The 12,693-nt window shown below is 36.9% G+C and overlaps 1 protein-coding gene across 1 annotated transcript in view; it reads right to left on the bottom strand.

The window, feature by feature from the left end:
* The window catches only part of LOC132104449 (glucocorticoid-induced transcript 1 protein-like), a 34,545-nt gene that overhangs the window by 21,007 nt on the left and 845 nt on the right, over positions 1–12,693 (bottom strand). The window lies entirely within an intron of this gene.

The following is a 12,693-nucleotide window of genomic DNA, read 5'->3' as shown; positions in this document are numbered from 1 at the left end:
AACATCCACGATCTGCATTCTTGACCAGTAACTTTCAGTCTGGTCCTCTTAAAAGAGCAATTTAATTATCATTTTATATAGCATTTATGGGCATCTGTGCAACCTCGCCCCGCACACTTTTGACAGAAGCCACATTTAAGAGAGATCTTTGTACATTAAATGTGCTACGCTGTGACCCAAGCGACTGCTTATTTTACAGCTGCAGTGTCAGTTCTCACAATAGGCTGTTTTAAGCCTGACAACATGCCTGACAACATCTCACTTAGTTGCAGGTTGCCAAAAGCTGTTCACACCTCACTCAATTATATTATCATGGACCATGTGTTTGCATAAAGCCCACATCAGATGAGCAAAGTGAGCATCAAGTGAAACCAACAGAATCAGTAAGAAACTCGAAGGAGATGAGAAGATCCATGACAGTTGACAAGAAAGAAAGTGACATGACATTCAGCCAAGTATGGTGACCCATACTCAGAATTCGTGCTCTGCGTTTAACCCATCCAAAGTGCACACACACAGCAGTGAATACACACAATGAACACACACCCAGAGCAGTGTAAATGTCAGAGTAAGTGGGTGAAATGTAAACCACAAGTTCTCAGATATGTGGTGTAAATAATTAGATCTAAGGTACTAAGCAGGATACACAGAATGAGATCATGACCAAAAGACAACTGCATGTACACCATGGACATGGAGAGTGTCCTGTTGATATGGTGATAAACAGGGTCATTCGGAGCAAAGCTAATGGATTATAGTCCATTCTAGAAGAACATTTTTAGACTTGGTCCTTACCTCACTGTGTGCTTTTTAGAAAGTGCCTAACTAAAGAATAAAAAATGTAGGTTAACTCCTTATGAAGTCCTGTCGAACTACAAAATAAAGGGACTTAAACAGCAAACTGAATGTGTTTAGTATCTTTAAAACCAGTAATTGTTACAAAGTGCATTGCTATAAAGAAGGAATTTATTCAGAAAATCAAAGTAAGGCCTTTTAACTTCTTTCAGTAATAACTCATGAATAAGATTATTTTAGACCTGCAGTTCATATGTATTCAAATATTAATTCATTTAAATGTATATTAAATGACATTTTGGGTTACCATTGGTTAAAGGAATGTTAACTTAAGTATTTGAATTTTAGGTGTGTGTCAGGGAGTGTTATAAGCAGCGCACAAGATGCATTGATGATATAAATATGTCGTTGTTGCATTTTATTGTTTTTGTTGGTCGATCCAGTTGAAACTGCAAGATGCACCATTGCTGCATTTTTCATTCAAAATATTAGAGAAATCTAGAAGCTCAATGCAGAGAAGATATTGGTAAGGTTAATGCCGAAATAAGCCATTCACACAGAACACATATTCGGTACGTTCTTAATACGCACAACTATGACTGTGTGCACTCGCATCTCGAAAAAAAGAGGTTTGACTCAAAAACATGTCAGGAGAATTTGTGGGGGATTTATTCCATTCCACTGCGTCTCATGTTTTTAAATGCAATCATGTGATCGGCGCTTTGGCTTTTTGTATTAAGCGATGCATAAATGCTTTTCTGTTCATATTGTTTATGCAATTTACAAAATTATATTTGATTATATTTGATCAGACAGTATGTACTTTTTATATAGACAAAGATTATTTTAATTACATTTAATAAACAATTAAATGTTGTTCATTATTTTGCTCAATGCACCCTCCTGTGGCCTGAGAAGACAGGCATATTACAGGCATAAGGGCATATTTGTTTCATTTTTTTTTGTCATTTTGTTTATTAAGACTAAAACAAGTTGTCTTAAATTGGGAAAATAAAAAATACAGTAGTTAAATGTAAAAAAAAAAAAAAAAACTTTCTACTGCTCTCTGTTTAAGTGAGGTTATAAATTTTTCAATAATTATCAATACTGAATTATATGAAATATTATATCGTGATACATTTTTTAGCTATATCACCCTGCCCAGTAGATTGTTTGCTTCAGTTGCACTACCAAGAACAGAAATCCTCCAGGAAAGCTCTTTTCATCCGGAGCTGATCAAAATGAGCACTGCTGATCACAGTTCAAATGGCATTGTGTGCTTTTAAGAAGTTGTTTACATACACCTAACATGTTGGTGTTATATTTCTCACTTGGATGATATAAGTTGCACTGTCTGACTTCATTTCAGGCAGCAAAGTAGTGGGGCGACGATAAATCAATTTGATTTTCCGAATGCATCGCGATTCTTTCTGGAAACGATTCTGAGCTTAGTTTTTAACAGCACACTAATGCTCATGAAGAAGAGCGCTTGTGCGTTCGGCTGAGTAATGTAAATGTTTAAATATACTTGCACCTCAGCTTTTAAGACTCAAGATTAATGTAAACAGCCCACTGAGAATGCTTGTAATTTGCTTCAACCTTTTCGAACTTTATGAATGATTATTTTAGGTTCAAGTGGTGTGTGTAAGGAACTGGAAGCAAGCAGCATACGGCTATTTCTAAAGCAAACAGTGCCATCTGCAGTTAAAAACTAAGCTCAGAATTGATTCTAGAGAGAATTGCAAAGCATTTGGAAAATTGCAGCATTGATCCACAAATTGATTTCTCGTAGCATTTTGATATTGAATAGAAATGTATGTATCTTCTAAAAGATAATTTTGCCAAAATTTATTTTTTTTTAGTTTTCAATTAGACTTTTCTGTGGTTTTCTAGGAACGTTCAAGATCATTTTCAAAATATAGTCTGCTCAGCCTCATATCATCCCACACCTGTATGAGTTTCTTTCTCTTTAGATTTTAAATTAGTGCATGTCCCTCAACAAACTAAAAAGGCTAATTCATACTACATAATAGCTTTGTACATACAAGTGACATGTTGTAGCATGTATGCTAACTGCTATTTCATAGCTCCAATCTGTGATTATTGTCAAACCAAACTAGTGCGGTCAAACGATTAATCGCATACAAAAAAAAAAAGTTTTGTTTACATAATATGAGTGTGTACTGCATATATTTATTATGCTGTGGTGAGTCAGCTGCCTTCTCCCTGACTATCATCGGCACCCCGTCCTAAATCGCCGCCCTTCACCAGACTCCTGACTGGAGTGGGTGTGTGAGAGGAGTGGCGCTGGACGAGTCAGGGCTGGCAGCGTGTGATGGGGCACACCTGAAGGAAATGGAGCCTCATCACCGCCGCTGTTTAAAAGCCCAACTTGCCTCTCGTCGGGAGACCGGTTTCTCCCCCGTGCATGCAAACTGGTGTCCTTGTGGGTCCAGGAATGGTGCGTTGAGGGACTCCCGCGTCACCTGAGACGTGAGCTGCCGGACCTGCGATCCGGATGAGAACCGCACCCGTTTACACGGCCGACGGCCAGGATGCCGGGCCGTACATCCCCTGCAAGAGCCGCGGCCAACGAGAGTGATGCGGCCGCTAGAGGAAGCCGGACACCGCCCCTTACCTGGACCATTCCTCCATGAACACTGCCCGACCCACACGAACCCTGCAGCACGACGAGGACACCAGACTCCTTTTTATTTTGGACACTCTCCTCCTTTGGCCACTTTTATAAACTGCTTTATTTGATTTTCTGTTAAGAAAAGCCTCTTCGAGGCCTGATGCCACGCCCACGGTGTCTGTTGTGTGCTCCTCCCATCACACTGCATATATAAATACAAACACACACATGTATATATTTCAGGGCTCTAGAGTGCGACCAATTTGGTCACACGTGCGACCTAATCTCTAAATGGTGCGACAAAAAAACAACAAGAAAATCTGAGGTAGCACCGGTGCGACCAGCTATTCGAGGGGAAAAAAAGTCTCCACAACTCTGAAAGTCTCCCTGTGGTTCAATGCATTTCAGCCTGAGCCTGATGGACGACTCGAATGTGTTTATTTTTCCGCCAGCAGCAGTATGTATGGTGCGTGCTTTCAGCGCAGTTGAACAGTTCTGCATTCAAAACACGCAATAGGGTTAAGCTTGCCGCAAAGCACCAGCAAAAGTAATTACCATAAATGTGACGGGGGAAATAGTAAGGAGATATTTGAATTATTTACTTATAAATAGCGTTTTCTGAGTCTGTGTTGCAAGGATGAAGTTGATCAACTGATCATGCTGGTGTCTCCATGTCCTGAAGAGTCTCCGCACAAACTATTGGATATAGCGCGCATTTATCTGGGTCTAACGTTTAAACATTGTTATATGCTTGAACTGTTTTATATCTATAGATTTTATTTCAGGCAAGTAATGATGATTTTAGAAGGCTAAATTGATCAAACATAGGCTCACTGTCTGCCGCTGGCACCTTGGTCGTTACTCTTTTTTTAAAAACAAAAACACTTATATTTAACAAAAAATGCTCAAAGTTTTTCTAAATTAATTGTCATTCAAAAAAATGAAATGAAATATATTCACTTCGCTATTGCATACAAAACTGAACTATTTTAATAGCTGAAACAGTAGTATAGGCTGTTTAGGGACTGTTTAGCTGTTCAAATCAGACACTAGAGCATCCCTTCATTCAGACATAGTGAAGATCTGATCAGAATCAGTGTAGAGGGGCCAAGTCTGGAAGATTTTGATGCTAGAGAGAGTGTGGTCAGCTGGTTTAGCCAAGGCCAAAGATCAAGAAGGCCAAACTACAGGAGTTGGTCATCCGAGGGGCATGTGACTGCAATGGAGAATGGTCCATAAGACATTGAGCCATGAGATGTTCAGTTTAAAGCCCTTGAAACACTTAATTTAGATTTGTTTTTTATTTCATTTATCTTGAGATGTTTTAAGTTTTCAGTAAGTTACCTTTCTTGTAGAATTGTGCTTCAAATAAAGAACTTTATGTTGACCAGATTGTTAGTTAATCATTAGGCTACAAGTCAATTAAAAAAAATTTGAAATTGTAAAACTGCTGTGTTAAATGCGATGCGGTCGAAAATTTGGGTGCACGTAACTATGCAACCAGTGCAAAAAGTTAGTCTAGAGCCCTGTATTTGCTTATTCTTATCCCATGCTAGCTATGCATATTCGTACATTAAGTTGGGATTGTTAAACACAAGGTGGCCGAGGCTCAAATTTTGCTCAGTGAGTGTGGAATGCATTTGCTCACTGGACTGCTTCCTCTCGGCCTGTTTTACAGTTTCCTGAGAGCAGATGGAAAGACGCAGGGCAGGTTTATGCCAAGAAGCGTTTCAGGAGAGCACACTGACACCCCCACAGCAGGACAGGGCAGACAGACTGAGAGATGGAAAGTGAAATATCTTCTCGTCATCTTTCCTTTTGACTGCTTTAGAGCTGTAACTAACAGCCATTTTTCTAATCAATGAATCTGTAAACCATTTCTTTGATTAATCAATGAATCAGGATGAAAAGTTTTTTTAAGTAACTGCACTGCAGTTCATTTAAAAACATTATATATACCATTATAAATATTCGCGTTACAAGAATACAACAGTAAAATAAGTAAATGTGTTTTTCTTTTAATAAAAGAAAATGTTAAACCTATAAGCCTACTGCATCATATTTAATACACAAATGTCTAAGGTTTCTAATTTAACAAATCTTGGCTGAAAAACCTGTTGAACACAATCTACTACATGCTCATCTGATTGATAGTTTTATATGTTTTAAGCAAATTACATGGCTATTTAGTAAAATTGTAAAAACTTTCCCCTGCAGGTCCTGGTTTATGAGTCTTTTAGCTGTGAAACCTTTAATAATTTTTATAAAGTAACTATATGAATAACTTTTATATTGTAAATACTTTTTTCAAGATGAACCCTTACTGGACTGAAGCAACTTAGATTTACTTGATTATCCATTAATATTTTTTTTTTTTAGAAAAATTGCGTTAAAATATGTAATGAACTGCATTATATGTTTTGCCTCCCATAATATAAACAACAGAGCTTTGATCATAAATCTAAGCATATTAATACCTTACTAAGACATTTTATTGCAAAATATATGTGGCAACTAATATTTATGCGATTCCATGTCTAAAGTATTCTGCTATATTTTTGTAAAAAAATCTTACTTTACGTCCATTTTATAATTAGTGCTCAGTTTCGTTCCCTCCTTGCATATGAGCTCCATATTCTCCTATATCATATTATATGAGCAATAAAAACCTGACGTATCAAATATGATACTCAAAAAAAGATTTTTTTTGTAAAAGATATTTTTAAATAATCTGTTCATTTTACTTTTTTCTGACTTTAATCTCATATGTTTTACAGGGTTAAAATGGAAGTAATTGCACAGCACAAAGACTTTTGGGTTGTTTGTTATTGGGATTATGAATTCTGATCAGTTTTATGCATCAGCCGTGCTGTTTCTGAAAGCTGTGAGAGTGATAAACGGAGCGACAGAGTGAATCCTGTTAGTAAACGTGTGAGTGGTGACATTCAGTAAATACTGCGCTTGCAAACCGAGAGAGAGCGTGTGTGAATGGACGAACACTGAAAGACCTTCTGTTGTTATTCACACAATCACATTTAGACAAACGTCATCTCAATACAGCCAGTGTTTCTCGGAGCTGTGAATTAGGTCATATTAGACGAGGGACAGGTGGGTTTGCTTGCTGCACGGGGGGGAAATAAACCAGAGAAACTGCTTCGCTGTAGAATTGCAGCCTGCAGGTTATGATGTCTTCACGTGTCCGGAATTCTTTTATGGCATTAATATAATTTAATGGGAATTGATGATCGCTGCTCCTGGCATTGGCTCGTGATTGGGTTACCGTTGGTTAAACGGGGTGAGCAAACTTTATTCAGATATGGGATATAAAGCATTAGTCTGACAGCCATGAAAAGGACGTGCAAGCCAATCACATCATAAACACTGAATATGTGGAAGTTTAAGTCTTTCATAGGTAAATACAGTCTCTGTTGGGAGTCGATTTGCATTGCGGAAAACACAGGCACTATTGTACGATGTCCATCAGCACAGTTGGAGAGCTGTTGGGCCGAGCGAAGGTTTCGCGCAAGGAAACAAAAATGAAGCGTGAGGCTGGGGGAAATGCAAATGTGAACTTTCCCCCTCCAAACGCTCGAGGGTTCGCCACACTCCACCGAACTCGTCACAGTCTGAATCACAACACCGCCACCACAATATTCAGACAATCTTCTTTCACTTTTGGACCCCAAAAGTCTTAGATCACATTAAAATGTTCAGGATTCTGTCTGATTTCTGTGTCACTAATCGAACACACAGATTGTGGAACTGACCATCTAAACTTTGTCCAGACTGTCAGATGTTATTCTTCATGCATCTGTATTTTAGATCATCACAAATCATGGTGGAAAACCTGATCATCATTGTTGTGGAGTTTATACAGCTCAACTGCTGCAGTCAGTAAAGTAAAAGGGGGACAAAGAAAAGACATCTTAAATCAACTTGTTATTGTGATAATATCATTTGTATTTAAGAAGTATTAAAAAATGCTGTATGGAGCATTGTATATCATACTAATCAATATCAAGATCACTTTTTTATTTATTGTAAATGTTTATGTTATTCATACTGTATATGTATTCATTTACCCAATGAAAATTGTTCATGCTCTATTTTAAACACGGCTTTTAGTTTGCAATGCTTTTTTATAGTTTGGGTGGCAATTAAAGCATTGGAACAACTAATGTGTGGAACTGCATATGCAAAACAAGATTACAGTCATTAGCAAAACTGGAGTCAGAGCTTACAGCTGTCACGGTTTATAAAAAAAACAAGAACAAGAATCAGAGTTGCTTAAGGCATATGCTGTGTATCCTGGAATAATGTATAGCAGCCAAAAAAACACACAAAAAACCTCAAATATGTATGCTACACATATAATTGCCATCAATACAAAATATCATTCCAAGTAAGCAAAAAAAAGATGATGCTTCATTTTCACAAATGTTTGGCATTTAATAATATTCATTTAAACAGTATATATTTTATTTTGTAATATATTTTACTTTAAAGTGTTTTGGTATTATATTTCCAAACATCTTTTGTAGAAAACGTATTTCCGTGTTCAGATCTTAAGTATATATATATATTAAAAAAATACCTGGATTAAAACAATTTGTCATTGCAGTGCCTTCAAAATAAAACATCATATAATAAAAATACAATGTAGGGTTTTTGATTAAGGGTCTACACGCTTACTGCAAATATCACGAAAAAATTATGCCATAAAATCAGCCATATATCTACAATATGGTACAAAGCAGCTGCACTATAAGTAAACATGCTAAACATAGGAAGCAAGTCTTTTCTGATGACACTGCAAAAACACTTATATTCCAGAAATAGGCTTTATTTAATAAAGAATGCAAATAAGAAGTGAAGTCAGGGCAAGAAACAAGTCAGCCTCAAATGTAATGTGGAAATGCCAAAATATGTAGTGGAAACTACATATTGCAGATTAAAAATGTATATTGATCTACTATATCTTACTGATAATTGTATAGTACTCTACTGCTTAAAGCTTTAAAAAAAAAAAACTCCAGACCAAAGAAACGTTTCAAAACATGCATGGTGTTACATTTTTAACCTACTGTAATCAAGTCCCGCTGTTCAATTATAATCTTTCACATGCTCATAACACTCACTGTAAAGCAAAACAATTGTAAACATCCCTGTAGTTTTTTCTGTGGGGTTTCTTTTGATTAAAAGGACCAGTTAAGCCAGAAAAAAAAAAAAAAAAAATGTAATCTGTTGAAACTTTACTCGCCCTCTGGCCCTCCAAGAAGTAGATGAGTTTATTTCTTCATCAGAACAGATTTGGAGAAATGTAGCATTTCATCACTTGCTCAGCAGTGGATCCTCTGCAGTGAATGGGTGCCGTCAGAATGAGAGTCCAAATAGCTGATAAAAAACATCACAATAATCCACACCACTCCAGTCCATCAGATGATGGCTTGTGAAGAAAAAAAAGCTGCTGTGCTTCTAAGAAAACAAAACCATATTAAGGCACCTTGAAACTTCTGGTCATAATATGAGTCCATAAATCATAATAACACTTCCTCCAGTGGAAAGATTTAACCTCTGGTATCCTCTCACATCAGAATTCACCCACATCATTTTCTAAAACTGTTCCTTGTAAACTGTGCTTGATTTCTTTCTTGACTCAAACAAGACTTTTCTTTCTCAGTGGAGAAAGCGATATTTTGAATAGAGGACTTTTTGGCCGAAAGCAACCATTTAAAGATAAAGTGTCTTAATGACAGATGGGTTTCTTACAATCATGCAGCATTTCACCTCACAACACACTAACTGATAGACTGGAGTGTAGTGTGGATTATTCTGATGTTTTTATCAGCTGTTTGGACTCTCATTCTGACGGCACCCATTCACTGCAGAGCATCCACTGGTGAGCAAGTGATGCTACAGTACATTTCTCCAAATGTGTTCCCATGAAGAAACAAAGCAAGTTTTCATCTAACTTTAATTTTTTGGGTTCACTTTTCCTTTACTAAAAATGTAAACAATGTATTGTACAGTATATAGTATGCACTACTTATAATACGTAACACATGATTATTAGCCTTTCCAGACAGTACAATTGCGTGCTTTCTGCCATAAAAACAAAAGCTCAAAATGGAAACCGCTAGATAGAGAAGATATTTTTGTATGCACTGTATAATCCATTTCAGATAAGTTTAGCATTTGTTAGTGAAGGAGTGTGTGCGGTTTGTCGTGATGATCTCAGGTCCGGGGCGGGTGTGTGTGATAACAGGCCTGAGTCAGACCACTGCCACCGGTCAGCTGCACTTCAGCAGCACTCCAACACAAAGCCACAGACAAAATACCCTATTTTCCGGACTATAAGTCGCACTTTTTTTCATAGTTTAGCTCGTCCTGCGACTTATAGTCAGGTGCGACTTATCTATCCAAATTAATTTGACATGAACCAAGAGAAAACATTACCGTCTCCAGCCGCGAGAGGGCGCTCTATGCTGCTCAGTGCTCCTGTAGCCTCTCACTGTAAACATAGAGCGCCCTCTCGCGGCTGTATACGGTAATGTTTTCTCTTGGTTCTTGGGTCTAAATAAATGCGACTTATAGTCCAGTGCGACTTATATATGTTTTTTCCTCTTAATGACGTATTTTTGGACTGATGCGACTTATACTCAGATGCGACTTATAGTCCGAAAAATACGGTACTGAAGAAATGAACTCACCCAGAACTACACTCACAGTCCATCAAATGAACAGAGCTTCACACAACACTGAATGATGGGAGCTCGCAGACAGCCTGTCTGAAACAAAACTTACAACTCTAACAATATCTCTTCCTTTAACTCACGGCAAAACATTCCAGAAGGCCACAGAATCTATAATTACAAGAAGCTACTGTTAATTAAAAGCCCATTTCTGACTCGACATCTCTATGCTTCATTTAAACTATATGAACTAAAATGATTTTGAGATTCTTGTATAATTATTATACATTTAGCTTTTATGACCTTATTAGGGATGGGTCACACTTTTTTACTTGGCGCTTAAGGCTGACTACTTTATCCAGACTTTCAAAAGGTTTCGGATGTTGTTTTGATAAAGCAAACGGAGTTTAAAGCTTTTACAGAAATCAACCTACCAATCGTTTACTTAACTGTTAGCTGGGATACGATAAAGTATTTTAGCATTAACAATCAAACACACACACTGAAAAAATAACATTTGGTACAGGATTTCCTTTAAAACAGATTTTACTCAGAGATTTCTAGTATATGTCACAAATAACTATAAAGTCGAAAGACTGAAATAGTATTTTCTTATTAAACATACTCCAGTAATCTTTATTTATAGCTACATTGCATGAAGTTTCAAAAAAATCTAAATATAAACTTTCCCTAAATATATACACGTTTTAACCTAAACTCCTGATGGTGAAAATTACAAATTAATAATAATGTCCATATTATGTCAACATATTTGAGCAGTATGAATTGCTTGGTTTAATAAAAAAAAGCAAATGAAATACATAATTAATATTATAATATTTTTATTACTTAAAAAAATACTTTCATGGGAAAATAAAAGTGTTTTGCACACTGCAGTTAAATGCAGAGAGAAACTCAAATTCAAAGCTTAATAGCAGAGGAAAATATGTTTTTATGTTTTTTTTCTCCAAGCACCTGTCTTCTTTTAAAATTAGAAACAAAAATGTCTTAACCAAAGGAACACAAAAGAGAAAGATTGCTTTTTTTGGCATATTAAGGTTAACAAAGGAGAATGAAGGCAAGGCAAGCATTTAAAAAAAACATTAGATCTGTTTCCTGAATTTCTTAAACATATTTCTGTAATGATGAGAACGCACTAATACTAACAGACAGGTAAACAGGAAAACCTAAAACAGGCAAAAACATGAATAATGAAGCAGCAAAACTACTCGTATTACTCATACTGCACTCAGAAACATGTGCCAATTAATGTTGAGCTGTCATGAGATGTCCCCTGCCGTCATCATACACATGCTGTCTCTAGATGAGATGCACTTCCTGTTAACCTTTAGAAACATTCAGAGAGCTTTAAGATTGTCGTCACAATGCAATCAAGAGATGGACATTCACCATTCACCTGCTTCTCTGCTTTACCACAAACATCTGTTCAGAACCAAAGATCAAAATAATGTCCAGGGATCCGTGACAATAGATGTCAGTCTAATAGTTCTAACACAAGATTAATATAACTGCAAGCATAAATAAAGACACAAATGACTGCATACTTAAACCACAGTTTCCTTCCATACACACAGGCCTCAGAAAATATTTGGACTCACTGTCTGAATGTGATAATGTATAAATTATATTTGGTTTAATGTTTTGTAATGAATGAATCTAATGCAATTCATTTTAAATTATTAGACAAATATGTGTGTATTATGCGTCCAAATTGCTGATTTGTACTGTACATATATGATATTTAGAGCAACACATTTTTGGTGCCACTGTACAGTTACTATTATTGTCACACACTCATAAACCAATTTCTTTCTAATGACAATGGTGTAAGTTATCAAGTCGTAAAGTAGGTAAATATGATTTTTTTTTTTTTTGGCCTGAATATGAATATGATTATGCAGTCATGGGAATAATTGAGCAGATTCTTAAATGTTATCCTCTTTCATTTATCCTAAATAAATGAAATTATGGCCATATAAATTCTTAAGAAATGTTTTAGGCGCTCAATTTGCACCATTTAGGTTTCAAAATAACGTGTTATGAAGTAGAGCTGGAGGGTTTAAGTTTTATTTGTGACATGGCCCCCTGTGTGGCCTACACTCACTCACTCACACACACACACACACACACACACACACACACACACACACACTCAACCTCTAATTACCCACGTAATTATTTCCATCCCTGCTCGGTAAACAACAGCGAATTAACTATAACCCCTAGAAAAACACATAAACGAGCTCATTCAGGACCGGAGACACGGAAGTAATGCAAATATTGGGAGTTATGCGTGTGTTTACACGCTACAAGAGCGCTAGCTTTAGCAGGAGCCGAACCAGGGGCCGTGTCTCTAATCCTAGCGCGCTCACTACACAGACGGCTTCACACAGCGGGCGCGAGCTCAGGACGCGCGCGGAATGGAACGGAGCGCAGGGTTCCAAACGATGTCGGTGCTCAGTTAGAACGCTGGATTTAAGATGCCTATCTAGGTTTTAAGACACAGCCACGGTCATGACGCACAGATACCATTATTATACACATTAACGT

This window comes from Carassius carassius, chromosome 25 (assembly GCF_963082965.1).
Source record: "Carassius carassius chromosome 25, fCarCar2.1, whole genome shotgun sequence".
NCBI classification, from domain to species: domain Eukaryota; kingdom Metazoa; phylum Chordata; class Actinopteri; order Cypriniformes; family Cyprinidae; genus Carassius; species Carassius carassius.
Note: the sequence above shows the minus strand (reverse complement) of the source record. Positions and strands in the feature narration are given on the sequence as shown.